A 15,239-nucleotide genomic window follows, 5' to 3' on the forward strand; every position below is an offset into this window, starting at 1 on the left:
CTACTGAGTATCACTGAGAGTCTGCAAACTTTATCCTCTCTGAAAGCCAATTAATGAAGCAGTCAGCAACCTGCTCTAGCAGAAGTGTGCTACTCTCATAGCTTCCATCCTGTCCATGAAGCTGAAGATGCTGCAGGCCTCAAAGCAAGCTCAGGCAGCTGCAGCATTTCTTCCCTGTCCCCAATACGAATCTCACATTAATAGCTTCCTAACATCTCTGTTACAATCACATCTCATTATTATTCTTTTTTCCTGATCTGGGATGAATGGAGCTAATATTATTTCACATCAGCTACAAAGGAGCCTTAATTAAACGTGATGGGTAACTGCTAATACAATATGATAAGCCTCCCGGATATGCACGCTATATAATTTCTCTATTTTTCAGAAGCCTTTAAACATTCTCCATGGAGAAGATGGAGGTGACCTTGTGCAGACTCCACACATTCATTCTCCTGCCTGGCTCTTTCAAGGAGAAACAAGGCTTAAAGTTTGAGGACTTTTTCTCGGGCAGTAAGGAAATACAGATATTAAGATCATTTATGGTCTTCTTGTGACTTTAACCCCTTAGAGGAGATTCTTTTAGTACTGATGAAATGAACCAAACTGACCACCCAGAATCTGGATCTGCCACAGTATGGCTTTAAGCCTTCTACCTGTTTGCACTGCCCTGCAGCTGAAGGTGCCCTCTCTTCATTGAGAAGACAGTAACTGCTTGAACCATGCAATGAACATTTTACATCAATAGACACATACTGCTGAATGTTGCAGATCAGCATGCAGTCCTGCTCTAGTTGCCTGTTGACAGCCAACTTAAATGCATTTACAAAGCTCCTGATTCATTTGTTCCATTTGGTCTCCACTGAAATCACAGACTGTAAATGCACTGTAAAGGCCATATAATGCAGGAACAAAACCAATTTAATGAAGATTACTTGAGGGGGAAATAATGCACAATTGCAGAACATTAAGATACAGTGATCAAAGTGGAAACGAGATCAAAGTTGGCAGTTGCTTGAACTGGAAAGCACCACATTGCATCAGTCACTGTAAGGAAGGTTGCTGATCCCTTCTGTCACTGTCTCTAGCACTGCACTTGCTCAAATATTCATCAGATGGTAAATAACATCTTGGAGGCCTCACACTGTAAATAATGATCACATATATGTCAGAGTACAGTAAGTACATATATGTATAATGAGTAGAACCATCGCTTCATGCTGGACTCCTGCAACCTTTTCAGAACAGAGCCCTCACAATCCCAGTTAGCAAATGGTCCACTTCATGCTTTAGCTGTTCAGGTTTTAATCCTATAGCCCAACTCATGCTTTAAGCCAAGATCTGTTCCCTCAATGGAGCAACTGGAGATACGGATCAGGCTTCTCCTCCTACAAAAAAGCCAATAGAAACGTAGTACATGAAAAGAGGGATGAATAAGCTCTATTTTTTTCTCTTCATATTGTACTAAAGAATTGCACGTTTGCTAATGAACTCTCGAGAAAACAGTGTTAGTGGATGTGCAGTGGATGTCTGAGAGCCAAGTAAGGAAAATGAACTTGATACCTACATTGCTGTTTAATGACGGCTGGCTTCAAAAATAAAAAGCCCAGTGCTGATTGCATTTCAGGGAGCAGGGAGGAAGGTGAACACAGATTGTACCTGGATTGACAGCACAATGACTTGCATTCCAGGAAATGCGTCACATGTCCGTGTAACTGGGACAGGCTATCAGAGAGCAGAGACATTCAAAAGCTGTTAATAGTAGTGGTGGGTAAAAGGTGGCATTACTGAATCCCTCCCATGAAAAGGAATTTAAAATGAACATCTGGTAGAATCTACATGTAGAAACTTTACAAAATGCTTCAAACCTTTCAACTTCCCCTACTGCAATTGTGTGTGTGTACACACACTTGGATATACAACTGGTCCCCTGAGCAGCAGACTGGGGCTGTGCGAGGCACTTATCTGTCAGACAGCAAAGTACTGATGGCCATACATCCTTTGATAAATTCCCTGCATAAATTCAGGTTTGCTGCTAACCACAGGAGTCCTTGCACTAAGCCAAATCTAATGCAAATAGAATGTTTCATTCAGGAATTTGAGTCCAAATCAGATCCCTGTACCAATGAAAAGTGGATAAGTGAGACCAGATTATTTCCAATTGCAGAAAAACCATCTGTAATCAGGGCCTCCTGCACCAGTCTTTGAATTTCCCAGAATGGACCAACACCTCTCCCACCCCAAAGAACATCTCATTCCAGCTTCAGGTTTCCCAACATCCACCCTCAGTCCCACCACTTCTAGGGCAGGTCACTCTGGCATGTGGGCTCATTTTATTATAAGCTGTGTATCTGGAATAGTAGTTTAATGATTAATGTGTTCCAGTCCATTTCAATCCACATAGACCACTCAAGTCTACAGGGTCCTGATGCATGATGCAGCTCACACGTCAGGTTGCATGACGACAAACGCATGTTCCTCCTATGCCAGGGAAAGCTGTTCTCCTACTCAGGAATTCCAGATGCCGAGCAAACCAGCTCACCAAGCAGATCTCCACATCAGCCGACTGCATTTGTTGTACGAGCTGGCAGCAGCAGCAATCCTTCATGGTAAAGGTGTGGGAGCAGCAGGGGAGCACAAAGCCAAAAGAGCTTCATGCCCTGATGGAAACCCTGCAGGTGTACGAAATGGGGTTCTGTCAATATATTCCCTCACTGGAAATGTTTAAAAAAATATATATATAAATAAATAAAGGGCAGCAGCAAAAGCTGCCCATTAATTGCAGTACACTTTGTCTCACTAAGCACTAGGTGTAAATGTCTGCAATCCCTGCGTTTCTTCATATTCTCCCTGTGATCCACAGCTGCAGCACTGAAGCTAAACAAAATGTATTCCCTTTACACCACATTTCAAGAAGAAATGGCTTGGGGTGGCCAACAGAAGCATAGTTCATAACAACAAGGAGGAAAAGGCTCTATTTATATCTCTTCCTGCTGACACATGGAATAGCAAACACTTCATTCAAGCATACACACAGCTGCTTAGCAGCTGGAATTGCTGCAGTGGCTTATAGACCAGGGGAAGTGCAGTCAGAGCACATCTATCATGCATCAAGGAGAGAGGACAGCAAAGGGATGCTTAAAAATGCTGGGTTTGATCTAAACCACCTTACTCATCAGAGAGGCACACCGTTCCGAGTTGATATGAATTTTAAATGCAGGAATGTGTGTGCATATTTACTAATGCTTAATATTCCTTCCTGTAAAAGCCATATAATCATATAAGCAAGCAGCTATTGACAGTTTTTGCATCAGCAATTATCCAGTTTGTACCTCTAGTGAAATGACTCAGTGAACAGGCAGAAAGGTTTGTCTCTCTGTGAGGATGAACACATTTGCCAGCTGCTGAGAGCTGATGCACCATCCTTCAGGAGGGCACAACACAGGGAGGACAAACACTGAGGCTCAGGAACAAACACTGCCATGACCCTGTCTAAAACTGGGTGGTAGGTACTGAGATAATTGATCCAAGGCCACGCTGGGACCCAAATGCGCCTATTTGGACAAATGTGTCTGCACCCTGCACCAAACCTGCACAGTTTTCATGAGGTAATTAACACTATTTGCCCTCACTATAAATCACAAACACCTCCCCAAGACTCTTTCTGCTTTTCCCTCCTGAGAAGCAGCTTTGTTGGAGCTGTTTGCAGCAGCTGAACTGAATCACCCATTTCCTTCCAGCTCATCCTCAGCAACCTGCAGGTTTTCTGCTCTGGGCTCAGCACTAGAGTTGCATTAGTAAAGCAAAGCTCTGAGCAGATGCTGCTACTGTCATCTGCATACACAGAATAGAGGCAAGCTTGCCTCCTTGAGACTGCTGGAACCATAATTCAATACTGTTAAGTTCATAAAACGCAGCCTGAGCTTTCTCATGCAGCTTCTGCTGCCTCTGTGGGGTTTTTGTGTCTCTAGACATAGTGCAGTGGGATCCACGTCACACCCATCCATTCTCCCCATCCTCTGCATGTTTCTCACTTTACATAAGCATCAGCAGTTCTGTAGTTGTATGAGAATCTCACAGGGAAAAAGTTACAAGAGGAATTTATTCTTTGCTTCCAAAAATATCATGATTTCTAAAACAATTTTTATTAGAAGCTTAAGCTTTGAGTGTTTGAGATGGGCAGCACAGGACTGACCCACTGCAATTTCATGGTCTGTTTATCTCCCTTACTCTCTCCTGTATCATGCATTCAATATCAGGTGCTCTCCCATATCCACGCATCCATGAGAAGCAGAACATGCCAGGCATGCGTGACTGCTGCAGAGAAATCAGGCGCTTTCATAAGTCTAATCCCTGTCAATGAAGAGCTCATGTCTCGGAATCATAGAGCTGAGTAACCAATAATCATGGTCTGCAAGACAGAAAAATACCTTCCGATGGCTTCCTTCAAATCTGTGTGCTGCTTTCTGAATCCTTTTGTTGGCATTCCACTATTATGCTCCTTCCCTAAAGGCTGTGTGGAGCAATACTGTTATCCTGCATAACTGTATCTGGCACTTGACCTGAATATGTTTCTCTCGATTAGGCAGTGACATTCTCATCTGGAAGCTCTGTTTGTACATTCAAACTGCTATCTCAGCATAAAGGTGTACCCGAGTTATACTGAAATCCCAGCTGAGCAGTTGCAAGGATGTCCTGTCTGCATCTCAAAAACATCAGTAATTAGTACAATTCGGGAGCTTTCACCTCCAGACTCCATTGCCACTCATACCATTGATGTGACATGAAATAATGGGCCCCTGTCAAGTAGTGGGTGGACAAACCTTCCCACTGCAAAGAACAGTGATATTTTTCTCCTAACTGACAACCTTGGCAGAGAAATAAAAGAGAGATTAACACATGAATGGGAAGCAGCCAGAGACTGGCTAGACCTGATTCTTCCAGGTCAGAGATGAAGCACAAGCAGGTATGCACCAGAGGAAGAGATTTCTACCCACTGCCTCTCACCTGCAGCAAACAGGAGACCTCACTGCCAGGCACAACAACGTGGCACCTCTCAAAAATACTGCATTTATCTCAGCAAGCAAACGCTCCCTTCTTTTGCACAACATTCCTCTGTTGTGCACTTCTACATTTGAATTGTACATCAGGAAGAAAGGCCATTCAAAACACAAATAAACCCTCACTCATCTCAGTTTCCCTGTGAAAACAGAAGTACTTGGTACAGAGCCCCCAAAGCCACAAACTCTGTGTTTGGCAGAGCAGTCAGCAATTCCTGTGCTACAGGAGTGCATCTGCACCACATTCAGGAGTAATAATCCTAGCATCTGAGCTAATTATTAATGGGAGAGAGAAGCTGACTGGCCACTCAAACAGTACAGAACCTGCTTTCTGACAGAGAGTAAAGCAGGATGGAGGAAAGAAAAACGTATTGCATAATCCACATTACATGCAGATTACAGAAGAAATTTTGTGGTCATGTAAATGGAGAATTCATAAGGACAGAAGGACTAACACACAGGCATCTCCTCTATGCTGATAAATGATCAGAAAACCGATAGCTAAAAGGGTTAATGGCACAGGAAGGAGAGTGGCTGCAGGCTGTAAATGTTGATTCCTTTCCCTTTTTCAATAATCTGGTCTTCACTGCCTGCATGAATGTCTGCAGCATTTGATTTTTTCCTTTCCTCTGCATTTGTTTTGTGCTGTTTTGGGAATGGAAATGGTTGGTTGGGTCTTGGGGTTGTTTTTTTTGGGGGGGGGGGAAATAGCCCCAAAGCTGAATTGGAAAGCCAGACTTGCTGACAGCTGCAACGCTAATCTACACCTGAGGCTGTGCTGGAGCAAACAGGGAGCACAAATGGAAGAAATGTTGAGGATTTTTCCAGGTTGACTTCAATATACAGCATTCATGCATGTATGCCTAAGTACAGTGCAATGCAGTCCACCTGTACCTCATCTCTAATTTCAGAGATGACAGTCACTGCTGCAGTTCAATGTTCCTCCTGTAGCTATCTGTTAAATGTTCTCATTCCTACACTTAAAAAAAAATAACATGCCTTGAAAGAATTAATTCAGTCAGACGACCCCCATACCTTTCAAACACCTTATGAAAAGCTTCATTTTGAACTGTTCTCTTCCTCATGCTCAGACAAATGAAAGTCCTTATCTTCCCTTTTCTCTTTGTTATCTTTTATGATCAACTCCACAGCAAAATCAGCTCATTTCCCCTTACTGCCTGTTTATCAGCAAGCAGAGCAGCCCACTGTTCCAAGGAAGTAGTTCAGCAGTCAGCTGAACCAAGGCAGGTGTGCTGTGCCCCCATCCCTCTGTGTGCCAACATTTGGCCTCAGCTGAAGCTTATTGAGTTGAATCTAACCTACACAATCCTTTCAGACAGAACAAGCCCCCATTCCTGTTAGCATCACAGTCAGAGAAATGATGCTGATTTGGGGACAGGATCAGAAAGAATGGCATGAACAAAAAGAAAAAGCAGAACTCAAAATCCCAGACATCAATTAGTATAAGATGCTGCAGGACAACACAAAGTCCATCCATCTGGTCTACATGAATGAAATGGCAGGTAAATTCTTAGTAGCTACAAGTCCCTCTGCTTCCCTGCCAGCTGCCTTCACACATAATGGGATGCAATCTGGGTAATAATTGGAGACCATTCCTCTGTCCCAAACATGAAAACTGACTCTAATAATAATCACCTGCAGTAAGGCTGCATCACAGGTAGGATCACAGACATGGAACAGATCAACTTCCCTGTTCCTCTCAAGCTCTCCTTCATGCATTTTCTCTCTTCCTTCACCTGTGCTACATCCATGACAAGCATAACAGGAAAAGCAGCACAAATCCATTGTGCTCAAGATATGGAACACAAAGCTGGGGTTATATTTTTGTCTCCTAGCAACTCTGTAGGCCAACTTGGCAGCAATTTTGTACCAAGCACTTGCTAACATAAGGTTGTCATTGCTCTTCCCAAATAAGATGCTTTCTATTCTCAACCTGCCTCCTTCTCTCCTCTGAACTGCACAGGTGAAAAGTGCTAAAAGGCCTCTTTGGAAAATCTGTGGAAACTAAGTGTTCCATTTTGCCCTTACCTGCACCTCTTCCTCTGATGATTATCCCTCCACATGAAGAAACAACAGTGAGTTCTTCAGCTAAAGCATGACTCAAATTCATTGGGAGAAATGAGTAAAGAAGGAAGATCTGTATCTCAGAGGGGATTAACACCAAAGATCTCCAGCTGGAGCTGATTTCACATCACAGCTATGAAGGATTCAGATGTAGTTTCTATAACATCTGTTTCAAAAACTTATCAGCACAGACTGGCACACAGAATTACCAGGCAAGGAACAGGTTCATTGTGGACCTTAATGAGGGTGAAGCTTTTAAAATTAGATGTGTTATATAATTTGCAAGCTCAAAAAAAAATGCATTGAGGAAGATACAGCCGTAGCACTGCTATTCATGGATGTGCTGCTATTTCACACTGAAAACAGCTACAAGATTGGCAGAACTGCTCCAAGGTTGCCAACCCACTGTGGCCTCAGACAAGATCAGATGCTTGACATGGATTTAGTCCACATGACCCACTAGCCTCCCTGCTAGGGCTGCCAATTAGCTTCAGCTGTGATGGGGTTTTCTTTGATGGGGCAAATTGCCAGTGAGGAACAGGATTAGGGGCACCAAATGACTTTGTCTGTCAGATCAGAGGTGAGAGCTTCTCTTTCCCACTATTGCTTCTCCTGGATAGAACAAGCTGCAGTTTGAAAGTCTGTACACTGTGATAGATGGATTTACAGGAACAACTGAGGCAGATAAACTGAGATGAATGTTATTCATTTATTGTAATTCATTCATCTCCTGCTCCATGGGAGATGCTCTGCTACCTATGTAACATACATTTGCAACAAGATAATAATCTGCAAGAACAAGTAATTTTTGCAATGGAGAGATGATGTTGCATGAAATAATTGGAGAGAAACAAATCCCTTGGAAACCTACTGAGTATCATAGTGCTAGCACACTCTTCTGCCCATGCTTCTACCAATGGCCTCTTAACACCACAGCTGCAGGCTCAGTTTCTGGGTTGGCTTATCCTCTATATGAGACTGAATACATTTGACTTTAGGCATTTGGAAAGGGCACCGCTAACAGTTACAAAGATGTGCATTTACACTGTGCGAGGCGATGATGGGAGAGCTAGAAATGGGGTGGTGAAAACTGGAGATGAAATACACAGTTTGGTTTTATCAATTAAAATTAAACACCACCACAGTCACACATTCTTATCTACCAATAACATGAGGGCATCCTGCTGGGAGCACACAGGATCATGATGAAAGTAATAATGATGGGACAATGAAAACTGAGGGCAGAGGGAGGAGAAAGCAATTTCCAACTTCAGATGATGAGATGCGGTCGATATGTAACATTCCATAGCAATGAAATATCCAGCTTGGATGCAGAGTCTTAAAAGTGGTGTTATAAGGTCTCCCATCACATTAAAAATATGAATGGGAAAAACCTGCTGAAATGAGTTGAAGACCAGAGCTTGCAAGCTAGAAATAATCAGGTATTTCTTGTTCAACGTTTGAACAACCTAGAAGATCAGGCCCAAAGCCAGGGAGGATAAGAAGGTATAACCTGAGATCAGCTCTTCTCACTGCATGGAAGAAGGCAGAAGGAATGGGGGCATCTCTCTTGCCCTTAATTGTCTAAGTGAGACTAAGGAGATTAACTACACAATTAGGTATCTAATCAGTGCCACTCCCAGCCCAAGCAGCAGTCTGTCTGGTGTGTGCTTCAGTATCACATGCCTGAAATGAAACCTTTACATCAAAACTGAACTCACTTTTCAGGCCCTCAAATCCCACCTTTCCCTACGCAACAGGAACAAACATGCACCCCAAGAGAGCCTGCGAATCCATCAGCACAGGACTTGCTTGTTGGTCAGCACATCTTTCCTTATCAACAGCTCCTTTTCTCAAGCAAGTGATGGAAACAGACACAAGACAATCAGGCTACTAACAGCAAATGAAGCACTTGCTCTGTTCCCAGTGACAAACTCAATCCAAATATAAGCAATCTAATTTTATCATGTTCAGACCACTACCAGTGAACCCCATTCTAGCTCCAGCCTCTTTGATGGTGCTGCTGTGCAGCATGGCTTTGGTGGCCTCTTGACATCGCAAACAAAGAATGCCTATGTACAAACCCTGCAGTGGTGAGTTTACTCTCAAATTTTGGATAATACAAGACCATAAAGTTGGGGAGATTTTTTTGTTGTTCTCTTCCTAATCAACTCACTTATTTTGCTAGCTGCATGTGCACGCTAAGAGAGAACGCTTTTAGGAATGGGTGATGGTAATTATACAAGACAAGAGCAGAGAAGCAGCACACAGATTCATTTCCTCCACAGCCAGAGCCTTGATTTTATGAGAATTAAATCCTCATAATGGAGGGGGTGCCTCTGCATGCTGCTGTTGCTGTTTTACATCTCTCATTACACCCTCTGAGTGCACACAAGTAATGACTGCATGAGTTTAGCTCTCAGAGTAAATTCAACATTTCTAGACCAACGTTCTGTAAACAGTCAGAGGGCGTGCTGGGAAAATAGGCAGAATTACAGTATGGCTTGCTCTGTATTTGTGCAGCCCAGGCAAGGATACAGCAAAGAGATCAGGGAGGTGCAAAAGAGTAAAATACAGCAGCCAAGGGGAAAGTGAAGCAGCCTCTGTACGTCTCCTTACAAGCAGGGCTGGTGAGCTGCTGGAGGTCTGACACTGCAGCCAAAGGGCCTGCAAGCACAGCACAGAAAGGCTGAAGCAGCAACCACAGGGTGTTCAGGGAGCCCAGACCTCTGCAGCCCAGAGGAGCAGGGAGGACAGCCCTGACACAGGCGGCTCTTATTGTCTGCCCCCTTGGCTGTAAGGAGTGCATGGGGCAGGCTGGATGCCTTTGCAACAGAGCACCCTGATAAGAGTAACTTTAACTCTTCTGCACTTTGTCTCTTTCAAAACTGAATAATAACCATTTCCTCTCCCTGGTTTTCCCAGACTTAGTTGTGCTCATGGGAGTGGTAAGTTCCTTAAGGCAAGACTTGTCCTTCACTGTTACCACAGGCTTTGTGCAGTGCCATCTGACCTGAGAGGCACTGCCACACTACAATATTAATACCAGGCGCTGAAGCAGTGCCTGGTTTTATCTCTTAGGACGTGCAGGTTACAAAAATAAACACATGAAAAATGCATTCGTGACCTCTGTGCGCAGCAAAGTGCTGCACACAGGCAGACATCCATTAGGGGAAGAAGTAACATCACAGACTGGGCTGCACTCTCTCACTCTCTAGTTTTCTTCTCCCACTTGCAATAGAAATACATTCCAGATTGAAATGTCTTCGTATTGCTTAGAGCTTTGCTTATTTTAGCCACTTATTTTCTAACAGATAGTAAATTGCACACACATGCAAGAGATAACAGGGTGGACATTCTTCTGAGATCATGAGTATTGCAGGTTGGTTTAACATTTATTTTAGTATATCTCCCTTTAAAGAAAAAGGCTACAAAGGAAGAAATTAAGACCACTGTGATGAACACATCAGTAGAGTGAAAAAGAGAGAGATGCACAACAGGGACAAAACAAAGCAGCTGTGAGCCTGTAAGCTCATGTGGAAAAAAATTTGATTACCACCAATTCCCTCAAGTACTGACCAGATAAACACTTGTTTAGCTTATAAGTTCTGACAAGAGCACAGCTCAAGGTAGCGCAGCTGCAAGAGAGTGATTTTTCTTTTCATTTATTGAAACCTCTGGGAAAATAATAGCGATGAAAATCAAAATCCATGTTTTCTGCGTAGCTACAGAATGTTACCAGTAGGCATGCAAGAGAAAAATCATTGATATTGTTACCAGGATCAGAGAGAAGCAAATGCCCGAAGCAATGGACAGTCAGACAACTGAACAAGCTGCTCAGGTTTGAAAATCAGACATAATTCTAATTACAAAAGAATCTCCAACCAAATGTATAGGAATCAATCTGGCAAATCTAATTTTTAGTTGGAATTCTTGTATCCTCTCTTTGATTAGCACCAAAACATTTTGGGTATGAGTAACTGCTAAGCAGTATACTAATCAGGATGGGAAAGCTGCTGTACTGAATGCCAGTTCTGAACCTGCTTGGTTGTGTGCCCGATGCCTGTTGGGCTGTTTGCACTAAGTGTGATGGGTCCTAGAATGGTGGAATTGATTTGAGAATCCAACAAGCAAGGTCACTGGCATGCGATAAAAGAAAGGGATTTAGCCTTATATAGTCCTAGCAGATTATTTCTATTTCAGGATAGTCTCACTGCTCCACATCTACACGACAGAGCTGGCACAGTTTCCTCCTCTGGACTCTACCGAGTTGGTGGGGATATTGCAGTTGCTTAAGAATAATTGCAGTATGATTTATGTGGATGGTTTTTCCTTGATTATAATAGGTTGTGAATCAAATCTCTGTCATGCTTCACAATGGAGGCTTAGGAACTGCTTTAACTTCCTATGACCTTAATTGTGGATGTTTATTAAGTCACTGATTTGAAGACAAATTTACAGATCCGTTCATTTTCCCCTTTCAATACAGTATATGCAGTACAGAGTTCCTTGCACAACAAAGGTAAGTTTCTTAGAGCTTGTATTTTGATAAGTAGGTATTTCTAGATTTAAAACTTGCAATTACAAAACACTGAGGAAAACTGGTTATTCTGTAGGGTAGAGCTGTGCACAGCTGCATCTTCTGCCTTCCTCTGCTTCAAAGAGCTGTGACATTTTGCAATGAATCTAGATCCCAGTTACGTATTCTGGGTTGCACATCAGTTATTATCTTTAATAACTTTAATCGATGAGCTCCGAATGATAAGCCAGACCAATATCCTGAGCTGTTACACATCTATTAACTTCAGCATTTTCTAAGAAGCAACACTTTCAGCCCCTGTACATTCTTTTTTGTGACTTAACTGGTTGAAGGGGTTTGATTAGTCCCTTTTTCTGTAGATAAGGAAGGTCATTTGAAGAAAATGAACAGAAACACATTGACATTTAGGAAGCAATTGTTCTCCACTTGAAACCACAATGTAAAGCTATACCATATGCAATATGTTGCAGCTGAGTCCTCAGTGGAGTCAGAGTTTTTAAGTTCTTTTTCCTTAAACTGAATTTGTCAGTAAAATACTTAAAAGCCAAGAGTGTTGTAACAGCATTATGGCCCCCTCTGTGCTTTTACCGGAGTGTTTTGCCTGCTGAATTTCAAAAGCAGTGTTACAATTTAATTGAAATTGATGTTGAGATGCAAAGAGATCAAGTAATTATTCCATGAAAAGAAGAATGAACCTCTGTTCACAAGGCGTAGCTCTCTGCCCCCTTCACCAGAACCTATTACCCACCTTCAGTGCACCAATCTCCTTTCCAGTCACCTATTCTCAGTACTCACTGAAGAGTCTGCCTTGTCCAATTCTCAATGCTATCTGCCCCTGCAACATTTCAGCTCTTTGCACATGCTCCTAACGACAGACACTAAAATCCGAGTTTCCTTGAAGTCAGTGGGCAGTTTGCCATGGACTTCAGGGATTCCAGTAAGATCCAGATTGCTTACAAGTTCCATTCAGCTCCATTCTACAAATGTCAGATGTGCTCCTTTCCCTTCTCCTTTCCTTTCTCCCATGAAGCCTTTTTGTATTTTGCTCACTCTATTCTCAGAACTCATTTTTACTTCACCCTGCATGTGCAGTGTGTGGCCCTGCACCTTATTTACTGCACATATACAAAGCCCTCTTTCAACAGAGGATTTTAAATTCCTCACAGTTGTTTTTCATTGCAAAACCTCCTAATTCTCTTGAGCCCTGTATGTGCTGAGAATGCATCTTTAGAGTGCTGCTTGCGAAGCAACACACATTACCAGTTCTATTTTATACAATAGAATCTGGAACACGGAGAAATACACACAGATTTGTCTAATGCCCACCGAGTTTGAGCTATGATTATAGTCAGGTCTGACTTCCTTATGTATCTGCAGTATTATATCTTGAGAACAAAGCTCCCATTCACCTCTTCAATTATAAGCTTCCACTATTTCCAGAAACCAGGCTCCGGTTATTCTGGGTTAGACACCCAGAAAATGAAGTTCACTCAGATTAGTGACCGCCTGCAGGAAGAGTGATCCAACTGCCAAATCAACTGAAGGACTCAGAGCAGAAACCTGAAACCTGCCTGCAGTTCCCAGTCTTGCTGTGTGCCATATGGGGGACAAATGACATGCTGCAGGGAGCTAAACCCAACGCTGTCTTCTGCCTGGGGAGAGCTGGAGCCTTCTCATTCTACCTCATTTGGAAGGATCCTGACCACAAACCCATTGTGCTGGTCCATAGGAAAATGTAGGCAATTACAACACACCAAATCAAGATTTGCTGTTCCCTGTAAGGGTGAAATACTCCATAAAGTCAGTAAAAAATGCTGTCAGTGCAAATGAGGACCAGGTTTTGCTTGGATAACATAGATTTGATGATAAGATCATGTGATGTTTGAGCACAGCAATGCATTAGGAATTAAGGCTTTAGTGATTTAGCACTTGTCTTGTTCATTCTTCTTAAAGCATTCCTATGACATCACCTTCAAATGCTCTCATTGATTACCTTTCTGAATCTGTCTCCATAATGCATCTTATCCATTACTATTGTGGATTGTTTAATTGAATGAATGGTTTAGTGACAAACTAATTGGGATTAATCAATTGACTAAAACCACTGCATAGAGCACATACACACAGAACAGGCTAGGAAATGGTTTATAGTAGCCAGAAGTCAAGGATTCAAGCTACCATAACATGTTGATGATAACAGAGATAACCAACAGCTCACCTAGCAGCTCATCTGGACACAAGAGTATTCCACCCATATGAAGATGATGTTTCAGGAGCAAATGCATTTGTCAGCTCAGTCAACTGCAATATACCATAACAAGCTGCTTCTCTGCATCAATGGTGTATGTTGACTTGAAGAAAAAATATTGCAAGTCTCAAACTTAATCTGCTGAAATGTGATGCTTGATAATGTACTCGGACTATGAATAAATCCTCATTAATCCTGAGGTTTCCCTATCAGCTGCTTGCTGTCACCTGTAGCCCCAAACCACCATTTGAATTAGTCAGGTCTTCTCTGTATGGCAGAAATATTTCCTGGGGCTGGGGACATTCCTTACAACTTGTTTGGACATATTGCTTAGAACTAAAATACACAGAGAAATGAGGATGGATGATGCCAGTCCTAAGGCCAAACAGCCTTGGTGCTTGGACTGGCGTTTCTGCAGTGATCCAACCCCACAGAACCACCTGCCAGCTCTTCCCCTTGCATGTCTTACAGCTTGCTCCATTCTTCACAGCCACGAACTCATACAGAGCAGTGTGTGACCCATGTGTGTTTACTGCACAACCATCTAGTTACGTGGTGATGAAGGGAAAGGGCACTAGGAGCCAAGGGTTAGTGCTGCTCCTGAGACCGAGAGACAATCAGATTCCCCAGATGAGTCTAAAATGATATGACCCCAGAAGAACAGCAGAGGGGGAGTCCAGTTAGTGGAACAGCTTTCTGGGACCCAAATGCCAACAGACATACCCAGATAACTGGGAATCAACCTAATTCTGCATTTCTGTTCTGAGTTAGGAATCTGCATTACCAGCACACAAACATCTGAGTGGATTTTTGCATCCATACTGAGCTTGGAATAAGGTAACAGTAATACTAAGTACTCAGTGAAGGATGAACAGCGCAGCTGAGAGCCTGAGGAAACCTTCTGGAAAGGTTACAGTGCACTCGTGGTGACATTTTCAAATACACTATCAATAGTTACACACCCTGCATAACATGCACAAGCTGTGTCTTCCTGCAAAGCCTGTAACAAAGGGAAGAGCACAGGATAACCAGGTAATTACAGCCAAGGAGACGACTGCATCTTGTTTCTAAATCTGTTTTTGCAGATTGCCTTCTGTACTGGCCATACAGATTTTGCTGGACACAATTAATCCACGGGTGTGTTTTAGCTGTGAATGCAAACCCCAGAGTTGCTCCTTGGTCCTTCATCCAGGTAAAATTCACATATTATCTAATGGAAAGTTTTGCATTGAAAAGTAATAACATGAAAAAAACCATCTCTAATAACTTTTCTGCTGGAGACCCACATCTGGCCACTTGATCTAGT

General features: G+C 42.7%; 1 protein-coding gene across 2 annotated transcripts in view; it reads right to left on the minus strand.

Moving 5' to 3' along the window:
• Positions 1-15,239, minus strand: part of LOC107320367 (protocadherin alpha-C2-like) — a 41,599-nt gene that overhangs the window by 9,671 nt on the left and 16,689 nt on the right. The gene's annotated exons all lie outside the window — the stretch shown is intronic.

Source organism: Coturnix japonica, chromosome 13 (genome assembly GCF_001577835.2).
Source record: "Coturnix japonica isolate 7356 chromosome 13, Coturnix japonica 2.1, whole genome shotgun sequence".
Classification (NCBI taxonomy): Eukaryota; Metazoa; Chordata; class Aves; order Galliformes; family Phasianidae; genus Coturnix; species Coturnix japonica.